Source organism: Rhinoderma darwinii, chromosome 10 (assembly GCF_050947455.1).
Source record: "Rhinoderma darwinii isolate aRhiDar2 chromosome 10, aRhiDar2.hap1, whole genome shotgun sequence".
Taxonomy (NCBI): domain Eukaryota; kingdom Metazoa; phylum Chordata; class Amphibia; order Anura; family Rhinodermatidae; genus Rhinoderma; species Rhinoderma darwinii.
The window spans coordinates 61,654,130-61,678,643 of NC_134696.1; the positions used below are offsets into that span (position 1 = coordinate 61,654,130).

The following is a 24,514-nucleotide window of genomic DNA, read 5'->3' on the forward strand; positions in this document are numbered from 1 at the left end:
TAGGACAGAGGGAACAAAATCCAATAGAGAATAGAGTCAAAATAGAATCAAAGGCAAACCACGCAGTTTCGAAACAGTACAAATGATGACACATTATTAACCGTGATAAATTCTCATATTGTATTGATACATGTAGCGAGAATAAGAAAAAAACAAAAAATACTAATAAACCAACAAGGGATACAGTGAAGGAAATAAGTATTTGATCCCTTGCTGATTTTGTAAGTTTGCCCACTGTCAAAGACATGAACAGTCTAGAATTTTTAGGCTAGGTTAATTTTACCAGTGAGAGATAGATTATATATAAAAAAAACACAGAAAATCACATAGTCAAAATTATATATATTTATTTGCATTGTGCACAGAGAAATAAGTTTTTGATCCCCTACCAACCATTAAGAGTTCAGCCTCCTCCAGACCAGTTACACGCTCCAAATCAACTTGGTGCCTGCATTAAAGACAGCTGTCTTAAATGGTCACCTGTATAAAAGACTCCTGTCCACAGACTCAATTAACCAGTCTAACTCTAACCTCTACAACATGGGCAAGACCAAAGAGCTTTCTAAGGATGTCAGGGACAAGATCATAGACCTGCACAAGGCTGGAATGGGCTACAAAACCATAAGTAAGACGCTGGGTGAGAAGGAGACAACTGTTGGTGCAATAGTAAGAAAATGGAAGACATACAAAATGACTGTCAATCGATATCGATCTGGTGTTCCATGCAAAATCTCACCTCGTGGGGTATCCTTGATCCTGAGGAAGGTGAGAGCTCAGCCGAAAACTACACAGGGGGAACTTGTTAATGATCTCACGCAGCTGGGACCACAGTCACCAAGAAAACCATTGGTAACACATTACGCCGTAATGGATTAAAATCCTGCAGTGCCCGCAAGGTCCCCCTGCTCAAGAAGGCACATTTACAGGCCCATCTGAAGTTTGCAAATGAACATCTGGATGATTCTGAGAGTGATTAGGAGAAGGTGCTGTGGTCAGATGAGACTAAAATTGAGCTATTTGTCATTAACTCAACTCGCCGTGTTTGGAGGAAGAGAAATGCTGCCTATGACCCAAAGAACACCGTCCCCACTGTCAAGCCTGGAGGTGGAAACATTATGTTTTGGGGGTGTTTCTCTGCTAAGGGCACAGGACTACTTCACCGCATCAATGGGAGAATGGATGGAGCCATGTACCGTCAAATCCTGAGTGACAACCTCCTTCCCTCCACCAGGACATTAAAAATGGCTCGTGGCTGGGTCTTCCAGCACGACAATGACCCGAAACATACAGCCAAGGCAACAAAGGAGTGGCTCAAAAAGAAGCACATTAAGGTCATGGAGTGGCTTAGCCAGTCTCCAGACCTTAATCCCATCGAAAACTTATGGAGGGAGCTGAAGATCCGAGTTGCCAAGCTTAATAAAGCACAACACGACAACAGCTGTAACTGGTCTGGAGGAGGCTGAACTCTTAATGGTTGGTAGGGGATCAAATACTTATTTCTCTGTGCACAATGCAAATAAATATATATAATTGTGACAATGTGATTTTCTTTTTTTTTTTTTATATAATCTATCTCTCACTGGTAAAATTAACCTAGCCTAAAAATTCTAGACTGTTCATGTAGACAGTGGGCAAACTTACAAAATCAGCAAGAGATCAAATACTTATTTCCTTCACTGTATGTAAAAGCATACATTCATGATATGAGGGTATGTGGAAGCCGTAGCGGAGAGGCAGCTGTCCAAGTCACAGTCTATGCAAAGTCTATACAAGTTCGTAGCACAAGGGTACCTGAGAACAACGACCAACTGGCTTGGCGAGGATTTAGTCGTTCTGCCGACTGTAAGTACGTAAGGTTCTTGTGGTCCGTATAAACGATAAAAAGGTGAACCATGCCCTCCAGCAAGTGTCTCCTTTCCTCTAATGCCCTTAGAGTTCTTTTAACATAATAGTGCTCCAGCACCAATGGTAGATGTGTCCACTTCCAGAAAGAACTGCCGAGAAGCATCAGGGTGATGGAGAACAGATTCTGAGGTGAAAGCGCTCTTGAGCTAAGTAAATGCTGATTCTGCCTCTGGAGGCCAAACCTTGGCGTTCACCCCCTTCTTGATGAGCGCCGAGATTGGAGCAGTCAGCGATGAGAAGTTCAGGATGAATTGCAGTTAGAAGTTTGCGAATCCCAGAAATCTTTGTATGGACCGAAGACCCTGTGGACTCTAAGTGGATCTCACCTTCTCTGGGTCCATCTTGAGGCCACGGTCTGATACAATGTAGTCCAGGAAGGGCAGAGAGTTTATCTCGAACACACATTTCTCATATAGCATATAGGCGATTCTCCCTTAAACGCGACAGAACTTGGCGAACGTGCTTCCGATGTGTCATCAAATCAGGTGAGTAAATCAGGATGTCGTCCAGATAGACCACCACACAGACATATAGCAGATCCCGGAAAATTTTATTTAAAAATTCCTAGAGCAGAGCTGGAGCGTTACACAGTCCAAAAGGCATCACAAGGTATTCGTAATCGCCGTCTCGGGTGTTAAATGCGGTTTTCCATTCGACTTCTTTGCAGATATGGATCAAGTTAAATGCTCCACGTAGATCCAGCTTTGTGAACACCTTGGTCCCACGAATTCTATCAAAAAGTTCTCAGATTAGTGGCAGGGAATACTTATTTTTAACAGTAATTTTGTTCAGACCCTGGTCTGCGATACATCGACAAAGAAATCCTTCCTTCTTCATAAAGAAGAATCCGGCTCCGGCCGGGGAGGAAGATTTCCAGATGAACCCTCTCTCGAGGTTCTCCTTAATGAAGGCGGACATGGCTAGGGTCTCTGGCAGGGAAAGACAATAAACACGCCCTCAAGGCATGAAGTGTCAGGGAGTAAATCAACAGGGCAGTCATAGATCCGATGAGGACGAAGAGTCTCAGCTTCCCCCTTACTGAAGACGTCCGCAAAATAGCATAATGAGACGGTAGAACGTAGAGTGACTGAAGTAGTAGAGGCAAAACAGGACAAACCTGTGGCAGACAGCGGCTAAAGTATCTGGGTCCCCATTGGAGAACCTCTCCAGAACTCCAGTCAGGAACCGGAGCGTGTAGACGAAGCCAAGGCAGGCCCAGCAGTACAGGTTTGATTGCTTTAGGCAACACGAGGAAGGTGAACTGTTCCGAGTGAAGAAACCCTGACTTTTTGTGTCAGTGGTTTGGTGACAGCCATAATAGGATCGGGCAATGGCAGTCCATCTACAGAGGCAACAGCCAGGGGTCTCTCCAGAAGAACTGTGGGGAGATGTAGGTGATCCACTAAATCCTGCTGGATGAAATTTGCAGCTGCTCCAGAATCCAGATAGGCAGAGGAGGAGTGTAATGCCTCTCCAGATGATGGTCACAGGAATAGATAATTTGGGAGAGGCTTTGACGTTTGGCGTCGTCCCACCTAGAGTTGTCTCTCCAACCAAACCTAAGTGCTGGTGTTTCCCAGCTTTTGTGTACATTGGCGCATGAAATGGCCGACCCGGGTAGCAACCAGGGTAGAAGGAAGATCGCGGGTTGCGAAGTCGTCCTTGACATGCGAGGACAGTCCCTGCCAAAATTTTACCACCAATGCCTATTTTTTCCAAACCAACTCTGCTGTATGGAAGGAGATAGCATACACTCCTACCGTGGACTCTTCTTGCTTGAAGGTTAGCAGAAGGGCCGCTGCAGAGGATATACGACCTGGTTCCTCGAACACAGTACGAAAAGTCTCTGGGAATAACGCTAGGTCCGAGAATTCAGTGCCCTCTCGTTCCAAGATGGGGTTTGCCCATACCAGGGCCTTACCAGCGAGAAGGGAAATGATGAATGCTACCTTGGCCTCATCAGAGGGGAAGAGGTGAGCAAGCAGTCTAAAATGGATGGTACATTGGTTGAGGAAACCACTATGGGCTCTAGGATCACTGTCATAGTGAGGTGGTAGAGGCAGCGAAACTGTGGATCCAGAACAGACAGGAGGAGTAACAGGCAGTGGAGTGGCAGCAGCAACCTGAAGCAGAGCAGGGGGCTAATCCAGTCAGGCGATGATGGAGTTTACTGCCACGAGGAGTTGATCCTAGCATGTATGCAGGTCACGCATATCAGATTGCATTACCTGAACCGTGGTCTTAGGTTGGCCAGTGGGTTCCATGGTCTGAGCGTACTGTCACAATCTGAGGGTATGTGGTCCCACTAGGCCGCTCCGCCGTAGCATAGAGGTAGCTGGCCAAGTCACAGTGTAATGACGGGGGTGGAGAGACAGACAAGTGAGCCCTAATCTACCTGCCACTCAGTCCTTGCCTACTTGCAACGACCCGCCCTAGGGGACGGGTTACAACTGGGCGACGGTCCCTACGCTCAATAAGTGCACGACAGACAAACAGACAAGGGTACACAGAGCCAGGGGAAGAAAGGGGCAGTTGCCCACGGCAACACCGTGAGCAACAAGAGAAGTGAACAAGCCGAGTCAAACCAGGAGAGTACGAGGTGCCAAATGCAGAGCAGGAGAGTAGTCAGCAAGCCGGGGTCAATATGAAGCAAGGACAATAGTACAAGAAGCTGGAGCAGGGCCAGGAAACCAAATGATAAGAATCACAAGCAAAGGAGGAACAGGAAAGGCAGGTATAAATAGACAGAGGGAGGGAGCTAGCTCCGTCTGGCCAGGCTGTGATAGGTTCTCCCACTCCTAAGCCTGCCACCCTGAGTGGTGGAAGATAGAGTCAGTCTCACAGACATAGAAGCAGGTGCAGACTGATTATCTATGGGCGTTAACCCCGAAGCTGTGCCTGGCAGATCCTTTACAGTACCCCCCCTTTTATGAGGGGCCACCGGACCCTTTCTAAGCGGACCTGGTTTACTGGGGAAATAAAGGTGAAACCTCCTGACCAATACCCCAGCGTGAACATCCCGAGCGGGTACCCAAGTCCTCTCCTCAGGCCCGTATCCTCTCCAATGGGCCAGGTACTGGAGGGAGCCTTGGACCATCCTGCTGTCCACAATCTTGGCCACCTCGAATTCTGCCCCCTCGGGGGTGAGAACAGGGACCGGAGGTTTCCTCAAGGGAGCCAAGGACGGGGAGCAGCGTTTAAGGAGGGAGGCATGGAACACGTCGTGTACTCGAAAAGATGGGGGCAACTCCAGTCGGAAGGACACAGGATTGAGGACTTCAATGACCTTGTACGGCCCTATAAACCAGGGAGCAAACTTCTTGGACGGGACCTTAAGGCGCAAATTTTTAGACGATAGCCACACCAGATCCCCGACCATAAACAAGGGGTTAGCAGAACGTTTTCTATCTGCCTGAGTTTTTTGTATGCTCTGGGACGCCTCTAGGTTCTTCTAAACCTGGGCCCAGACTGTGCACAGTTGGAACTACCAGGTGAAACGGAAGAGAACCGTGAATTAAACCCAAAATTACAGATAAAGGGGGAGACCCCTGACGAGTTACTGACCCGGTTATTAAGGGAAAATTCGGCGAGGGGAATGAATGAGACCCAATCATATTGACAGTGAGAGATAAAACACCTTAAATATTGTTCTAGAGACTGATTAGTCCTCTCCATTTGGCCATTAGTTTCAGGATGGAAGGCAGAGGAGAAGGACAGATCAATCTCCAACTTTTTACAGAAGGCTCTCCAAAACAATGAAACAAATTGTACCCCTCTATCAGAAACAATATTGACAGGGACCCCATGGAGACGCAGGATGTGTTTGACAAACAAGGTAGCTAACGTCTTAGCATTGGGTAGTTTCTTGAGGGGCACAAAATGGCACATCTTACTGAAGCGGTCTACTACAACCCACACCACCGACTTGCCTTGAGATGGAGGCAAATCGGTGATAAAATCCATGGAGATATGGGTCCAAGGTCTCTGGGGAATGGGCAAAGAACATAGTAAGCCCGCTGGTCGGGACCTGGGAGTCTTAGACCTAGCACAAACTTCACAAGCGGCGACGTAGGCCTTAACTTCTTTAGGCAACCCAGGCCACCAATAGTTTCTGGCAATGAGGTGCTTGGTACCCAGGATGCCTGGATGTCCAGATAGCGCAGAGTCATGATTTTCCCTAAGTACCCTTAGCCGGAATTGCAGGGGAACAAACAGCTTGTTCTCAGGAAGGCTCCCGGGAGCTGAACCTTGATCAGCAGCAATTTCAGAGACTAAATCAGAATCAATAGCGGAAATGATTATACATGGAGGCAAAATACAAGCAGGATCTTCCTCCGAAGGAGGGCTGGCCATGAAGCTACGTGACAGTGCATCAGCCTTAACATTTTTAGACCCAGCCCTATAGGTAACCACAAAGTTGAATCTGGTAAAAAAAATAACGCCCAACGAGCTTGTCTCGGGTTTAGCCTCCGGGCAGATTCTAGGAAAACCAGATTCTTGTGGTCGGTAAGGACCGTTACCTGGTGCCTAGCCCCCTCCAGGAAGTGGCGCCACTCTTCAAATTCCCATTTAATGGCTAAGAGTTCGCGGTTGCCAATATCATAGTTACTCTCAGTGGGTGAAAACTTCCTGGAGAAGTAGGCACAGGGACGGAGATGGGTGAGGGACCTGGTACCCTGGGACAAGACAGCCCCCACTCCCACCTCGGACGCGTCAAACTCCACGATAAATGGCTCCATTTGGTTGGGCTGAACCAGCACCGGGGCCGAGATAAAGCACTTCTTAAGGACCTCAAAAGCCCGGACAGCCTCAGGAGGCCAGTGGAGGAGATCAGCACCTTTGCGAGTGAGATCCGTAAGAGGCTTAGCGATGACCGAGAAGTTAGCAATAAACCTCCTGTAATAATTAGCGAACCCCAGGAAGCACTGTAACGCCTTCAGGGAGGCAGGTTGGACCCATTCCGCCACAGCCTGGACCTTGGCAGGGACCATGCGGAATTCATGAGGAGTGAGGATTTGGACCAAAAATTGTATCTCCTGCACCCCAAACACACATTTTTCGGTCTACGCAAACAGTTTGTTTTCTCGAAGGACCTGGAGCACCTTCCTGACATGCTCAATGTGGGAGGACCAGTCTTTGGAAAACACAAGTATGTCATCAAAGTACACTACAAGAAATACCCCCAGATAGTCTCTTAAAATCTCATTTATGAAATTCTGGAAGACCGCGGGAGCATTACACAACCCAAAGGGCATGACGAGGTATTCGAAATGACCTTCGGGCGTGTTAAACGCAGTCTTCCACTCATCCCCTTCTTTGATGCGGATAAGGTTATACGCCCCCCGTAGATCAAACTTAGAGAACCATTGGGCCCCCTGAACCTGATTAAAGAGATCAGGAATCAGAGGAAGGGGATACTGGTTCCTTACAGTGACCTTATTCAAGCTTCGGTAGTCAATGCATGGCCTAAGACCACCATCCTTCTTCCCTACGAAGAAGAAGCCAGCACCTACCGGAGAAGTAGAGGGGCGAATGTAACCCTTGGCCAGGCATTCCTGGATATACTCTCTCATGGCTTCACGTTCGGGACAAGAGAGATTAAATATCCTACCCTTAGGGAGCTTAGCTCCTGGTTCCCTAATCGATAGCGCAATCGTATTCTCTATGAGGAGGTAACACTTCGGAGGCCTCCTTAAAGAAAACATCAGCGAAGTCCTGAACAAACTCAGGTAGCGTGTTCACCTCCTCAGGGGGAGAAATAGAATTAACAGAAAAACATGACGTCAAGCATTCATTACCCCAGTTGGTAAGGTCCCCAGAATTCCAGTCAAACGTGGGATTATGCAACTGCAACCAGGGAAGACCTAAAACCAAATCGGACGATAATCCCTGCATTAACAGTACAGAGCACTGCTCCAAATGCATGGAGCCAACAAGGAGTTCAAAAACAGGGGTATGCTGTGTAAAATAACCATTAGCAAGAGGAGTGGAGTCGATACCCACTGCCGGGACAGGTTTAGGCAAATCAATCAAAGACATAGCTAGAGACATAGCAAATTCCACAGACATGATATTAGCAGAAGACCCTGAATCCACGAAGGCACTGCCGGTAGCAGACCTACCACCAAAAGAGACCTGAAAGGGAAGCAAGATTTTATTACGTTTCATATTTACGGGAAATACCTGTGCGCCCAAGTAACCTCTCCGATGATCACTTAGGCACGGAAGTTGTCCGGCTGCATTCTTACGCTTAGGACAGTTGTTTACTTGATGCTTGTCATCCCCACAGTAGAAGCAGAGACCATTCTTCCTGCGGAATTCTCTACGTTGTTGGGGGGACACGGAGGCCCCGAGTTGCATAGGTATCTCTGAGTCTTTCTGGGAGGAACGAAGCAACGGAACTTCGGGAGGCATCATGGGGGAGTCGGAGGAGAAAACATCAAGACGTTCAAGTCGTCGTTCCCTGAGACGTCGGTCAAGTCGTACCGCTAAAGCCATAACCTGGTCTAGGGAGTCAGAAGAGGGATAACTAACTAGCAGATCTTTCAGGGCGTTCGACAGACCCAACCTAAACTGGCACCTTAAGGCAGGGTCATTCCACCGAGAAGCTACGCACCACTTCCTAAAGTCAGAGCAATACTCCTCAACAGGTCTCTTACCCTGACGTAAGGTCACCAGCTGACTCTCGGCAAAAGCAGTCTTGTCAGGCTCGTCATAGATGAGTCCGAGAGCAGAAAATATCAACCGAGGAAAGTTCGGGGGCGTCATGAGCCAAGGAGAAGGGCCATTCTTGGGGCCCTTCCTGGAGCCGGGACATAATTATACCCACCCGCTGGCTCTCAGATCCTGAGTAGTGGGGCTTTAAACTAAAGTAGAGCCTACAACTCTCCCGAAAGGAGAGAAAAGTCTTCCGGTCCCCTGAGAACCGGTCGGGCAACTTGAGGTGGGGTTCAAGAGGTGAGGTGAGGGGGACTACCATGGTAGCATCAGACTGGTTGACCCTCTGAGCCAGGGCTTGGACCTGTAGGGAGAGACCCTGTATTTGTTGAGCCAGGGCTTGTGATTATGTAATGATAGGGGTGGGGAGACAGACAAGTGAGCCCTAATCTACCCGCCACTCAGTCCCTGCCTACTTACAACGACCCGCCCTAGGCGACGGGGTACAACTGGGCGACGGTCCCTACGCTCAATAAGTGCATGACAGACAAACAGACAAGGGTACACAGAGCCAGGGGAAGAAAGGGGCAGTTGCCCATGGCAACACCGTGAGCAACAAGAGAAGTGAACAAGCCGAGTCAAACCAGGAGAGTACGAGGTGCCAAACGCAGAGCAGGAGAGTAGTCAGCAAGCATGGGTCAATATGAAGCAAGGACAATAGTACAAGAAGCTGCAGCAGGGCCAGGAAACCAAACGATAAGAATCACAAGCAAAGGAGGAACAGGAAAGGCAGGTATAAATAGACAGAGGGCGGGAGCTAGCTCTGTCTGGCCAGGCTGTGATAGGTTCTCCCACTCCTAAGCCTGCCACCCTGAGTCGTGGAAGATGGAGTCAGTCTCACAGACATAGAAGCAGGTGCAGACTGATTATCTATGGGCGTTAACCCCGAAGCTGTGCCTGGCAGATCCTTTACACACAGTCTATGTAAAGTCTATACAAGTTCGTAGCACAAGGGCACCTGAGATAGTCCAAACGGTGGCAGGGGATCTGGCACGGATGGGGCTGCTAGATGTGGCAGGTCGCGCCAGACATGGCAGATGGTATAGAGAGTGGCAGATGACACCAGACGTGACGTATAACCGCAGGCAGCACAATACGACTCCAATACTAAACAGGCTCAGGAACAAAACAAAGCACGGGATACAGGATACAGGTAGCAGGGCACGGGAACACTGGGAGCAAGATAATATTAAGGGACCATTTGCAATACGAACGTGGGAACACTACAACAACGCTCAGGCAAGGAGTGGAAGGGTGGAGCCCTTTTATAGTTCAAGGAAGGCCGCACAAGCTGGGGAGGGAGACGCTGGCAAATGGGCAGGAAGTTACGGTAGCTGCCGTTCGCCAAAGGTGAGCGTCAGCGGACCGCGACTGCCGTCATAACACATACAAGTTTGTTTAGACAAACAAAACACATATAACAAATAGGAGTCAAGACTAAATTGTTGAAAAACTAGCATAGATGCAAGTAGTATCAGAGATTGGTAATGTAGGGTTTCAATATAAAAAAAAATCAGAATTCCAAGTACAATGTGTATGCGTAGCGGTTAAGGAGAAACTGAAAGACATTAATTGAAAGATATTAATTAAAAACGTGAGTGGGCCTGACAGTGCACCAGGAAATTGATTAGTATGCAAGTGTCTTGAAGATGAACCTGGCTTTCTAATCAGCAGGTCTAGTTGTTTGAAGAGTTCTAGCCTGTCCATTTTTATGCGTGATCCAGTTGTCCCAAGTATTTAGAAATCTCTGCCTATTACCTAGCTCCCACCCCAGAAGCTCCTCAAAGCGGTATAGCTGGTGGACTTTTTCTCTCCAGTGTTGTATTGAGGGGGGATCTGTGTCCCTCCAATAGAAGGGGATAAGTAATTTTGCCCCTTGTATCAGCCATGTAACTAAACAATGTTTGGATGGTTTAAATTCCAAGAAGGGCACTCAGAGGAGAACCAGTGCCATTTTTAATGCTAAATCGATCAGAAAAAGTACTATTAACCCTAATCTGTGCAGTAGGTGTTGAATACAGGGAGAATACTGCCGTAATGTAACTGGCTGGGAAGCACTCCCAACTTACACGATAAAACGCCTTTTTGGCATCTGTACCTAAAAGGACTAGTGGTATTTTATGTTTGTTTGCGTAAGTTACAGCGTTGATAAGTCTGGCAGTGTTATATGTTCCCTCCCTGCCAGGCACAAATCCCATTTGCTTGGGTCCGATTATTTCATGCAATACCTTTGACACAGTGGAAGCCAAAATCTTGGATCACCATTTCAAGTCAGTATTTAGTAAGATGCAGTGGCGGATCATCATTAGGGCGGTTCAGGTGGCCGCCCGGGACCCCGGTGCTAGCGACAGGCACATTCACTTGTATTTGCGTCCTCAGGATGCAAATACAAATGAATATTATAGGTTGCAGGCTATGTTAGGCCTGCAGGATATAAGGCACTGGTAAGACTCCCTTAGCAGGTCGGCATGATGACGTCACTGCATCATGCTGATCTGTGCATTCTTCCCGCCCGGAGGATGTGTAGCGTTCCTTCCGTTGCGGGAACGAGGCAAGGTAAGTGTAATGTCGGGATAGAGAGACAGACAGGTGAGCCCTAATCTACCCGCCACTCAGTCCCTGCCTACTTGCACGGCCCGTCCTAGGCGAGGGCGTACAACTGGGCGATGGTCCCTACGCTCAATAAGTGCACGACAGACAAACAGATGAGGCTACACAGAAGCTAAGGGAAATGGGGCAGTTGCCCACGGCAACACCGTGAGCAACAAGAGTTGTGAACGAGCCGAGTCAAACCAGGAGTGTACGAGGTACCAAACGCAGAGCAGGAGAGTAGTCAGTAAAGCCAGGGTCAAATTGAAGCAGAGGTCAATAGTACTAGCAGGAAAAGCAGAGCCAGGAAACCAGACAGAATCCCAGGCAAAGGAAAAGCAGGAAATGAGGTATAAATAGACCGAGGGCGGGAGCTAGCTCCGTCTGGCCAGGCTGTGATAGGTTCTCCCACTCCTCAGCCTACCAGCCTGAGTGGTAGCAGATCGACGCACTCTATCAGACCTAGGAGCAGATGCAGATTGATTAATCACGGGCGTCGACACAGAAGCTGTGTCTGGTAAATCCTTTACAGTACCCCCCTTTTATGAGGGGCCACTTGCCTCTACCTAGGTGGACCTGGCTTATTGGGGAACCGAAGATGGAACCTCCTGAGCAATACCCCAGAGTGAACATCCCGGGCGGCTACTCAAGTCCTCTCCTCAGGCCCGTATCCACTCCAATGGACCAGGTACTGGAGGGAGCCTTGGACCATCCTGCTATCCACAATCTTGGCCACCTCGAATTCTACCCCTTCAGGGGTGAGAACAGGGACCGGAGGTTTCCTCGAGGTAGCCAAAGACGGGGAGCAGCATTTCAGGAGGGAGGCATGAAACACGTCGTCTATTTGAAAAGACGGGGGTAACTCCAGCCGGAAGGAGACAGGGTTAAGGACCTCAATGACCTTGTATGGCCCTATATCTTACTGAAGCGGTCTACTACAACCCACACGACCGACTTGCCTTGAGATGGGGGCAGATCGGTGATAACAACCATGGAGATATGGGTCCAAGGTCTCTGGGGAATGGGCAAAGAACAAAGTAAGCATGCTGGTCGGGACCTGGGAGTCTTGGACCTAGCACAAATTTCACAAGCGGCGATGTAGGCATTAACGTCTTTAGGCAACCCAGGCCACCAATAGTTTCTAGCAATGAGGTGCTTGGTACCCAGGATGCCAGGGTGGCCAGATAGTGCAGAGTCATGATTTTCCCTGAGTACCCTTAGCCGGAATTGCAGGGGAACAAACAGCTTGTCCTCAGGAAGGTTCCTGGAAGCTGAACCTTGATCAGCCGCAATTTCGGACACTAAGTCAGAATCAACAGAGGATATGATTATACCTGGGGGAAAAACACAAGCAGGATCTTCCTCAGAAGGAGGGCTGGCCATGAAGTTATGCGACAGTGCATCAGCTTTAATATTTTTAGACCCAGCCCTATAGGTGACCACAAAGTTGAATCTAGTAAAAAACAACGCCGATCGAGCTTGTCTCGGGTTTAGCCTCCGGGCAGATTCTAGGAAAACCAGATTCTTGTGGTCGGTAATGAAAGTTACCTGGTGCCTAGCCCCCTCCAAGAAGTGGTGCCACTCTTCAAATGCCCATTTGATAGCCAAGAGTTTGCGGTTGCCCACGTCATAGTTACTCTCAGTGGGCGAGAACTTCCTGGAGAAGTAGGCACAGGGACGGAGATGGGTGAGGGACCTGGTACCCTGGGACAAGACAGCACCCACTCCCACCTCTGAGGCGTCAACCTCCACGATGAATGGCTCCATTTGGTTGGGCTGAATCAGCACTGGGGCAGAGATAAAGCACTTCTTAAGGATCTCAAAAGCCTGGACCGCCTCCGGAGGCCAGTGGAGAAGATCAGCACCTTTGCGAGTAAGATCCGTAAGAGGCTTAGCGATGACCGAGAAGTTAGCAATAAATCTCCTGTAATAATTAGCAAACCCCAGGAAGCACTGTAACGCCTTCAGGGAGGCAGGTAAGACCCATTCAGTCACAGCCTGAACCTTGGCAGGGTCCATGCGGAATTCATTAGGAGTGAGGATTTGACCCAAAAATGGTATCTCCTGCACCTCAAACACACATTTTTCAGATTTATCAAAGAGTTTGTTTTCCCGAAGGGCCTGGAGCACCTTCCTGACATGCTCAATGTGGGAGGACCAGTCCTTGGAAAACACAAGTATGTCATCAAGGTACACTACAAGAAATACCCCCAGGTAGTCTCTTAAAATCTCATTTATGAAATTCTGGAAGACCGCGGGAGCATTACATAACCCAAAGGGCATGACGAGGTATTCGAAATGACCTTCGGGCGTGTTAAACGCAGTCTTCCACTCATCCCCTTCTCTGATTCGGATAAGGTTATAAGCCCCTCGAAGATAAAACTTAGAGAACCATTGGGCCCCCTGAACCTGATTGAAGAGATCAGGAATCAAAGGAAGGGTATACTATTTCCTTACAGTGACCTTATTCAAGTTTCGGTAATCGTTGCACGGCCTAAGACCACCATCCTTCTTCCCTGCGAAGAAGAAGCCAGCGAATGTAACCCTTGGCCAGTCTTTGCTGGATATATTCTCTCATGGCCTCACGTTCGGGACAAGAGAGATTAATAATCCTACCCTTAGGGAGCTTAGCTCCTGGTACCAAATCGATTGCGCAATCGTATTCTCTATGAGGAGGTAACACTTCTGAGGCCTTTTTAGAAAAAACATCAGCGAAGTCCTGAATAAACTCAGGTAGAGTGTTCACCTCCTCAGGGAGAGAAATAAAATTAACAGAAAAACAGGACGTCATGCATTCATTACCCCATTTGGTAAGATCCCTAGTATTCCAGTTAAACGTGGGATTATGCATCTGCAACCAGGGTAGGCCTAAAACCAAGTCGGACGATAATCCCTGCATCACCAGTAAAGAGCACTGCTCCAAATGAATGGAGCCAACAATGAGTTCAAAAACAGGGGTATGCTGTGTAAAATAACCATTAGCAAGTGGAGTGGAGTCGATACCCACTACCGGGACAGGTTTAGGCAAAACAATCAATGGCATAGCTAGAGACATAGCAAATTCCACAGACATAATATTAGCAGAAGACCCTGAATCCACAAAGGCACTGCCGGTGGCAGACCTACCCTCAAAAGAGACCTGAAAGGGAAGCAAGATCTTATTAGCTTTCATATTTACGGGAAATACCTGTGTGCGCCCAAGCGACCTCCCCAATGGTCACTTAGGCGCGGAAGTTTTCCGGCTGGAGTATTCTTACGCCTAGGACAGTCGTTCACTTGATTCTTGTCATCCCCACAGTAGAAGCAGAGATCATTCTTCCTGCGGAGCTCTCTACGTTGTTGGGGAGATACGGAGGCCCCGAGTTGCATTGGTCCATCCGAGTTTTTCGTGGAAGAACGAAGCAACGGAACCTCGGGAGCCATCATAGGGGAGCCAGAGGAGAAGGCACAAAAACGTTCAAGTCGTCGTTCCCTGAGACGTCGGTCCAGACGTACCGCTAAAGTCATAACCTGATCTAGAGAGTCAGAAGAGGGATAGCTAACTAACAGGTCTTTCAGGGCGTTCGACAGACCCAATCTAAACTGGCACCTCAAGGCAGGGTCATTCCACCGAGAAGCTACACACCACTTCCTAAAGTCAGAACAGTACTCCTCAATGAGTCTCTTACCCTGACGTAAGGTCACCAGCTGACTCTCGGCAAAGGCAGTCTTGTCAGTCTCGTTATAGATGAGCCCGAGAGCAGAAAAAAAAAGGTCAACAGAGGAAAGTTCAGGGGCGTCAGGAGCCAAGGAGAAGGCCCATTCTTGGGGGCCGTCCTGGAGCCGGGACATAATTATACCCACTCGCTGGCTCTCAGAACCTGAGGAGTGGGGCCTTAGACGGAAATAGAGCCTACAACTTTCCTGAAAGGAGAAAAAGGTCTTCCGGTCCCCTGAGAACCGGTCAGGCAACTTGAGGTGGGGTTCAAGAGGTGAGGTGGAGGGCACTACCTGGGTAGCATCATGCTGGTTGCACCTCTTGATCCAGGGCTTAGACCTGTAGGGAGAGACCCTGGATTTGCTGAGCCAAGGCCTCAATATTTTTTATTTTATTTGTTTTTATTGGGGGGGGGGAGCACTGAGTGACACTATATACAAGGGGGGTAGTGCTGTGTGACACTATATACAAGGGGGTAGCGCTGTGTGATTCTGTATACAAGGGGGAGCGCTGTGTCACTATATACAAGGGGGATAGTGCTGTGTGACACTATATAAAAAGTGGGTAACGCTGTGTGACGCTATATACAAGTGGTTGAGCACTGCAAAACACTATATACAAGGGGAGGTAGTCCTCTGTAACACTATTTACAAGGGGGGCTAGTACTGCGTGACACTATATACAAGGGGGGGGCAGCATTGTGTGAGACTATATACAAGGGGGAGTGCTGTGTGACACTACATATAAGGGGGAGCGCTGTGTGACACTATATACAAGGGGGAAAGCACTGTGTGGCACTATATACAAGGGGGGAGCACTGTGTGACCCTGTATTCAAGGGGGGAAGCGCTGTGTGACACTATATACTAGAGAGGAAGCGCTGTGTGACACTATATACAAGGGGGGAAGCGCTGTGTGACACTATATGCAAGGGGGAAGCGCTGTGTGGCACTATATACAAGGGGAATAGTGCTGTGTGACACTATATAAAAGGTGGGTAACGCTGTGTGACGCTATATACAAGTGGTGGAGCACTGCAAGACACTATATACAAGGGGAGGTAGTCCTCTGTAACACTATATACAAGGGGGGCTAGTACTGCGTGACACTATATACAAGGGGGGGCAGCGTTGAGTGACACTATATACAAGGGGGAGTGCTGTGTGACACTACATACAAGGGGGAGCGCTGTGTGACACTATATACAAGGGGGAAAGCGCTGTGTGGCACTATATACAAGGGGGGAGCGCTGTGTGACCCTGTATTCAAGGGGGGAAGCGCTGTGTGACACTATATACTAGGGGGGGAAGCGCTGTGTGACACTATATACAAGGGGGGAAGCTCTGTGTGACACTATATGCAAGGGGGAAGCGCTGTGTGGCACTATATACAAGGGGGGGATGCGCTGTATGACACTATAGGCTCCACAGCACACAATTTAATTTATACTTCCTAAGTATACAAAGTATTCTTCCGGAAGAATCCAAAAGGGTGAAACCCTGGGTCGGGCTCTGAATTTGGCGTGCCCCATGCTTGCTGTATTAACTTGTTGATTTGCTTTTATTTGCCTTATACTTTGTAAGTATAAAATAAATTGTGTGATGTGGAGCCTATTATCAGTGTTGCTCTATTTTCCATCCTTGTTTTAAAGGGCAATCTGTTTCGAATACCTGAAATACCTGAGAGCCAGCGTCTGGACATCGATGCACCGTGGAACTACGGGGCCCAGGTGAACAAAGTGCAGCATTGGGACTTGTTGTCTATCACTTATTTGCTGGGGGAAGTGGTATCCTCTGAAGAAAACTGGGACTGTAGCTAAATACTGTTTGAGCGGGGATTTTGTGTTTTTACTATTAGTTTGGTACCCTTTATAATGCAACACAGTCAACGAAAATTAAATTTTCCCCTTTTTGCTTTCTGTCTTCCCTAACCTCCCCCCTTTATATAAGTCATGACTAGAGATGAGAGAAACAGTTCGATAGAAAACCGGGATTCGACCCAAAACTATAAAAAGTTTTGTTTTTATTCGAAAACTGAACTTTTGTTTCGAGAGAATGCTTAAACATGGCGGCCGTCAATTTTACTAGCAAATAGCCGGTCGCCATCTAACTCTCGGTCAGCGCCCATTACCAAGGCAGGGCTTAGTGTTAGCCAGTGAAAAGGCTTACCATATCCCCCCTTTATTTTCCCGATACCCACCGCCACCAGGGGTACCAGAAAAGCCAGGTACAATCCAGTACCCAACCATACAATGATGGTCAGGCACTGGGCCAGCACAGGCTGGTATTTCTAGACTGGGAATGCCCAAAAACATGGGTCTTCCCATCCTGGTAATGCTAGCCTGCTGCTGTTTTATTGCATCTGGCTGGTTAGGAAAAAGGGGGGACCCCATGTCGTTGTTTAAAATTATTTATTAAAAAAAAAAAAATGAAGAACCAAAGATGCACCTCCATTGTGGCGCATCTCGGGTGCTCCGTTGCGCCAGAGTGCAGGGCTCCTTCTGCAATGATGGAGTTCCAGCACTCAGGGGTTATTTGCGGTCATAGACCAAATTTTCGCGGTTGTCCCAACAAAAATTAAAATATAAATGTTTAAATGTTATTAAAAAGTATTAGGATACCTTAGGGAGTCCTCATACTGTTGATTCGGTCCAAATTTATTCGAAACTCAGGCCCGAATCGGCTGAATCCGAAACTGAACTTGAAAATTTCGCTCATTACTAGTCATGACAGTTATTGGGCACTGCATTACTCAATGTATATGCATCGTGTTTCCTTTTGAAAGTTTTAGGGCTCGTCCACAAGCTGCGGAATTGTCGTGTTTTTTCCCTCCGAAATTTCTGACGTAAAAAACGCAGCAGAATCCAGTGGCAGCATAGTGGATGAGATTTAACAAATCTCATCCAGATGCTGCGTAAATTTTCCGAATTGAAATTGACCTGCGGTGCATATCTTTGGACTACAGCATGTCAATTCCTGCTGCGGAAAGTGTCCAGAATTTCTGCGTTTTTCAGAGCAGATGTCTCCTTCTCCTAACATTGGGAAAAACGCAGCAATTTACCCACCATTTTCTGCCCTAGAAACCGCAGGAAATGGTGCGTTTGTGCCACAGCAAAAAGCCTTTGACTTTCAACGGAATTGCTTCAGAAATTTTCTGCAACAATTCCGTTGTGTGTGGACAAGCCCTTACATTTTTTTCTCTGTTATGGAAAAAAAGGAGAATGTCTAAAACAAAAAAAATTATATTAAAATGTAACAATGGAATAATCAGAACATACTGGCTGATAATATCTAAACAATCAAATAAGTAGAGAATTTCTCAAAAGCAACCAAATCTAAAACAATCTGATGCTTATTTAGCAATGAATCCCCTGCGAATCCGCGGCAAAATCGGCATGAGTTACATGGGTCAAATCAGCTGATAAAATCTGTGACAGATCCAAAGCAGAATTATCATGCTATAGATTTGAAAGGTTTTTTTCACTACATTTGAATGGGGTTTTTGAATACCTTATCCACATGCACGGTAAATTGCTGCAGATTTTTGTTGCGGAATGTGTACAACGTGTACATTCTCCCTATGGAGAACTTGTAATTTGGACCAACAGCATACATACCGTTGAGGTAGATGATGTGGCTGCTAAGGGACCCTAGGAGGAGGGGACTCAGCCCGGGTTGGTCTCATCACCATTGTTACAGTGTGGGACTCTTCTCTCCAGAGAAACTGTATATTTAGCATCCAAGGGAGTTAGGAAATAGCCTAAGGGTCATTGAAATGCAGTGGAGGGGATAACAAACACTAGGCCCTTCTGTACGCCTGACGGGCTAATTTTTTTTATTTGGAGGCCACCTTTTCTTCTATGTCTGCCACTGACTTGGGCATTTCAGTATAAAAATTAGATCTTATGTTGCTTAACTTTTCGTTATGTCAGCTGTATCAAAGGGGTAATATTATATAATGTAACTCTTTACCAGGGTATGTTGCATGAAACTTATAAGACAACTAAAATTTGTCGCATTTCCAATTGCTTCATGTCGTAACATTAAGGGCACGGCCAGATGTGGCAGAGTTTTTCCGCTGCAAATATTGGTGCAGATTTGGGGCACTTACGCAACGAATCTGCACCAACATTTGCATATTTGACAGGTAATTCAGACGTTGCAGAAAAGACAGCGGACTTGCCATAGATTTCAGTTTTAGCATTGCAAAGGCTGAAATCTGCAGTGAAATTCCCCTTCTTCTCTGCAACAGACAGTGAGTGCATGCTGCGGAGGGAAAATTCCGCACTGCAGCCTATGGTCTGCAGCTGAGTTTTCCGCAATGTCTGAACTAACTTGCCTAAAAATGTATTGAAACAAATGTAAAAAACGTCCGCTGGAGAACTCCACTGCGGACTGTCCGCAGCGGAATTCCACAGCAATTCCGCCACTTCTGTCCGTGCCCTTACACATACTGTGTAATATTATGCACATTGGATTAAAGTGTCATAAACATTTAATTATTAGTTTTTCAATTAAACTCATGGATGGTATTGTGTCTTAGGGCTCTTTGGATCATTGTAATCAATCTCAGACACCTGTGATAATTAGTTTGCCAGGTGTGCCCAATCAAAGGAAAACTACTTAAAGGGAACCTGTCACCAGCATTTTAGCTATAAAGCCAGCAATACCTGGTGAAAGTGGGTGAAAAATCATTGTCATCTAAGCTATAAATATGTTCTAAGTAAGCTCTGTACCTTTAGTATTCCGTTTTTCAGTGGTCCAAATGAGCAGAAAAGAGTCAAATCTTCATCTGAAAAGAGTCAGATTTTCATTCCTCCAGCGTCTCAGAGTGGACTCCACCTCCTTCTTTTTGATTGACAGCTCCTTAGCCAATCAGGGCCGGACAGGTGGCGGCGGTGGGCGGGGTTAAGAAGCTGCGTCCCAGAGGGAAAAATAATTACCATAAAAGGCGGGAAGAGTTTAAACGACGACATTTACAGACAGAGGAGGACTTCAGGAAAGAAGAGAACAGGAACGTACTCTGGACAGCTGCGGCCATTGAGGGGTCAGGCGAGTTTAACAGGTAAGATGTTGATGACAGGATCCCTTTAAGAAGGACGTTCCACATTATTAAGCAGGCCACAGGTTTCAAGCAATATGGGAAAGAAATAGGATCACTCTGCTGCCGAAAAGCGTGAAATAGTGCAATACCTTGGACAAGGTATGAAAACATTGGATATTTCAAGAAAACTTAAGCGTGATCATCGTACTGTGAAAAGATTTGTGGCTGATTCAGAACACAGACGGGTTAGTTCAGATAAAGGCATAATGAGAAAGGTTTTTGCCAGAAAAATTAATAGGATTAGGAGAGCAGCTGCTAAAATGCCATTGCAAAGCAGCAAACAGGTATTTGAAGCCGCTGGTGTCCCGCAAACCTTTCCAAGTGTGCATAAAGCTATTATTCGGCCACCCCTAAACAATGCTCACAAGAAGAAATGGTTGCAGTGGGCACAGAAATACATGAAGACTAATTTTCAAACCGTGTTGTTTACTGATGAGTGCCGTGCAACCCTGGATGGTCCAGATGGATGGAGTAGTGGATTGTTCGGTGAATTGTCACCATGTCCCAACAAGGCTGCGACGTCAGCAAGGAGGTGGCGGAGTGATGTTTTGGGCTGGAATCATGGGTAGAGAGCTGGTAGGCCCCTTTAGGGTCCCTGACGGTGTGAAAATGACCTCTGCAAAGTACGTAGAGTTTATGGCTGACCACTTTCTTCCCGTGGTACAAAAAGAAGAACCATGCCTTCCGTTGCAAAATTATCTTCATGCATGACAATATACCATCTCATGGTGCAAAGAATACTTCTGTGTTATTGGCTGCTATGGGCATAAAAGGAGAGAAACTCATGGTGTGGCCCCATATTCCCCTGACCACAACCCTATTGAGAACCTTTGGAGCATCCTCAAGCAAAATATCTATGAGAGTGGGAGGCAGTTCACATCAAAACAGAAGCTCTGGGAAACAGAAACTGTCCAAATACTCACAAATTCAATGGATGCAAGCATTGTGAAGGTGATATCAAAGAAGGGGTCCTATGTTAACATGTAACTTGGCCTGTTAAGTTTTTTTTTATTGAAAGAGCTTTTGATTTCTGTAAATATCACCTCCTGATGCTGCAAATTCAACAAATTACCATTTTAGTTCTCTTTACAACCTTTAAAATGTTTTGATCTCTGTTGTGCATAATAATGTGAAACAGTGCATTTTGAGTTTTTTACTTCTAAAAAAAAATCTGTTATCATTAGGAGATTTGTTCAATAAAATTTGCATTATACTCCAACGGTTGATGGCTTGAAGATTATACTGACTGTCATTTGCATCGACTATTTAGGAAAATCAGCGAAAAATAACATTTGCATAATAATTTGGAACGCGGTGTATATTGTATGGTGGTCTTAACCCCTTCCCGCCGCAGCCCTTTTTCAGATTCTCATTTTCGCTTTTCCCTCCCCACCTTCCAAAAGCCATAACGTCTTTATTTTTCTGTCTATATAGTCCTATTAGGGCTTGATTTTTGCGGGACGAGTTGTAGTTTTTCGTAGTACCATTTATTTTTCCATATAATGTACTAGGAAACGGGAAATATTATTTGTGGGGTAGAACATGAAAAAAACAGCGATTCCTCCATGTTTTTTTGCGCGACGTTTTTCCGGAATTCACTGTGCAAGTAAAACAACATGTTAATTTTATTCTGTGGGTCAATACAAGTACGGCGATACCAAATATATATAGTTTTTTCTATATTTTACTACTTTTACAAGTAAAAATCTAAGTGTAAAAAAGAAAATTTATTTTGTGTCGCCAAATTCCGAGAGCCATAACTTTTTTATTTTTCTGTCGATTAAGTGGTATGAGGGCTTATTTTTTGCGGTATAAGCTGTAGTTTTTAATAATATCATTTTGGTGTACATGAGATGGTTTGATCACTTTTTATTTAATTTTTTGTGGGAGATTAGGTGACCAAAGCATTTAAAAAAAAATTTTTGACGGCGTTTACAGTGCGAGTTAAATAATTATATATTGTAGTAGTTCAGATTTTTACGGAAGCGGCGATACCAATTATATTTATTTATTTATTTATTTTTTACTATGCTCCAGGGGAAAAATGGGAAAAGAGGTTTTTTTTTGAACATTTAATTATTATTTTTTTTTTTACATAAAAATAAAAAAACTTTATTTTACTCATTTTTACTTTTTTTTATTAGTCCCCCTAGGGGATTTCAACCAGCGATCATTAAATCACTTGCACGATATACTGCAATACTAAAGTATTGCAGTATATCGTGATTCTGACAGGCATCTATTAAGCCAGAGGCAGGGCTTAATAGGTGCACAAAGATGGCGGATCTGGGGGCCTGCATTAGGCCCCCAGGCAGCCATAGCAACCATCGCCCCCCGCAATTGCATTGCGGGGGGCGCGGTGAGTTGTTAGAGGTGGTTGCCCCCTCTTTCTTACGATTTAAATGCTGCGGTCGCTATTGACCGCAGCATTTAACGAGTTAAACTAGCGGGATCGCGCTCGAGCGGGATCGCACTCGAGCGCGATGCCCCTCGTTACTCTGAAGTTTCGGCTGTAACAAACAGCCGACACCGGCATCATATGGAGCCGGTTCACTGCGTGAGCCCGCTCAATACTTCTCCTACCCGACTTTGGCATATGGATACGTCAAATGTTGGGAAGGGGTTAATATGGCTTTGACAAGGTTTCAGGTCACAGCATTTACTTAGTGATAGGAGGAATGAGTAAAGTCCATGTTTTTGGCAATGTTCATCATATACAAATAATAGCCCTTCCCAGTCATGGTCTGTGCTGATCCGTCCTTTCTAGTAAATCAATTTTGAAATACACTTTCATTTTCATTGATCCCTATTTTTATCTAGATGGTGCACTCCTTAATTTGGGTTAAAACTCTTGGGTTAAAATGACATACGCTCATCCAGTTCAGATTATTATCCTGCAATGTTGATCCAGAGGAAGGAAAAGAACCGATGAGGCAGAAGGCAACTTTCATCATCTTAGGGAAATAATTTAAATAAATCCTTGACAAATGATCTCTATTTAGCTAATGCATATAACGCTATGAAAACTTCCTCTGCCAGAGAGTTCCATAGTCTCACTGCTCTTACAGTAAAGAATCCCCTTCTATGTTGGTGTAGAAACCTTTTTAACTACACCGTGTTCCAAATTAATATGCACATTGGATTTAAGTGTCATAAACATTTAATTATTAGTTTTTCAATTACACTCATGGATGGTATTGTGTCTTAGGGCTCTTTGGATCATTGTAATCAATCTCAGACACCTGTGATAATTATTTGCCAGGTGTGCCCAATCAAAGGAAAACTACTTAAGAAGGACGTTCCACATTATTAAGCAGGCCACAGGTTTCAAGCAATATGGGAAAGAAAAAGGATCTCTCTGCTGCCGAAAAGCGTGAAATAATGCAATACCTTGGGCAAGGTATGAAAACATTGGATAATTAAAGAAAACTTAGGCGTAATCATCGTACTGTGAAAAGATTTGTGGCTGATTCACAGCACAGACGGGTTAGTTCAGATAAAGGCATAATGAGGAAGGTTTCTGACAGACAAATTAATAGGATTATGAGAGCAGCTGCTAAAATGCCATTGCAAAGCAGCAAACAGGTATTTGAAGCCGCTGGTGCCTCAGGAGTCCCGCGAACCTCAAGGTGCAGGATCCTCCAGAGGTTTGCAAGTGTGCATAATACTATTATTCGGCCACCCCTAAACAATGCTCACAAGCAGAAACGGTTGCAGTGGGCTCAGAAATACATGAAGACTAATTTTCAAATCGTGTTGTTTACTGATGAGTGCCGTGCAACCCTGGATGGTTCAGATGGATGGAGTAGTGGATGGTTGGTGAATGGCCACCATGTCCCAACAAGGCTGTGACGTCAGCAAAGAGGTGGCGGAGTCATGTTTTTGGCTGGAATCATGGGGAGAGAGCTGGTAGGCCCCTTTAGGGTCCCTGACGGTGTGAAAATGACCCCTGCAAAGTACGTAGAGTTTATGACTAACCACTTTCTTCCATGGTACAAAAAGGAGACCCGTGCCTTCCATAGCAAAATTATCTTCATGCATGACAATGCACCATCTCATGCTGCAAAGAATACCTCTGTGTCATTGGCTGCTATGGGTATAAAAGGAGAGAAACTCATGGTGTGGCCCCCATGTTCCCCTGACCCCAACCCTATTGAGAACCTTTGGAGCATCCTCAAGCAAAATATCTATGAGGGTGGGAGGCAGTTCACATCAAAACAGAAGCTCTGGGAGGCTATTCTGACATCCTGCAAAGATATTCAAGCAGAAACTAAACAAATACTCACAAATTCAATGGATGCAAGAATTGTGAAGGTGATATCAAAGAAGGGGTCCTATGTTAACATGTAACTTGGCCTGTTATGTTTTTTTTGATTGAAAGAGCTTTTGATTTCTATAAATATGACCTGATGCTGCAAATTCAACAAATTACCATTTTAGTTCTCTTTACAACCTTTAAAATGTTTTGATCTCTGTTGTGCATAATAATGTGAAACAGTGCATT

At 46.0% G+C, this 24,514-nt stretch overlaps 1 protein-coding gene across 3 annotated transcripts in view; it reads right to left on the reverse strand.

Annotated features, from left to right (window-relative positions):
• SULT2B1 (sulfotransferase family 2B member 1) overlaps positions 1-24,514 on the reverse strand; it is a 117,902-nt gene that overhangs the window by 86,390 nt on the left and 6,998 nt on the right. Inside the window, exons 2-3 of one of the 3 annotated variants that reach the window (XM_075839981.1) lie at positions 20,429-20,626; positions 19,643-19,822 (exon numbers count right to left, since the gene is read on the reverse strand). The exons of 1 other annotated variant lie outside the window; for it this stretch is intronic. The gene's annotated coding sequence lies outside the window, so the exon portion shown is untranslated. The remainder of the gene's footprint in view (positions 1-19,642; positions 19,823-20,428; positions 20,627-24,514) is intronic. One more of the 3 variants, XM_075839979.1, reaches the window with a different exon arrangement.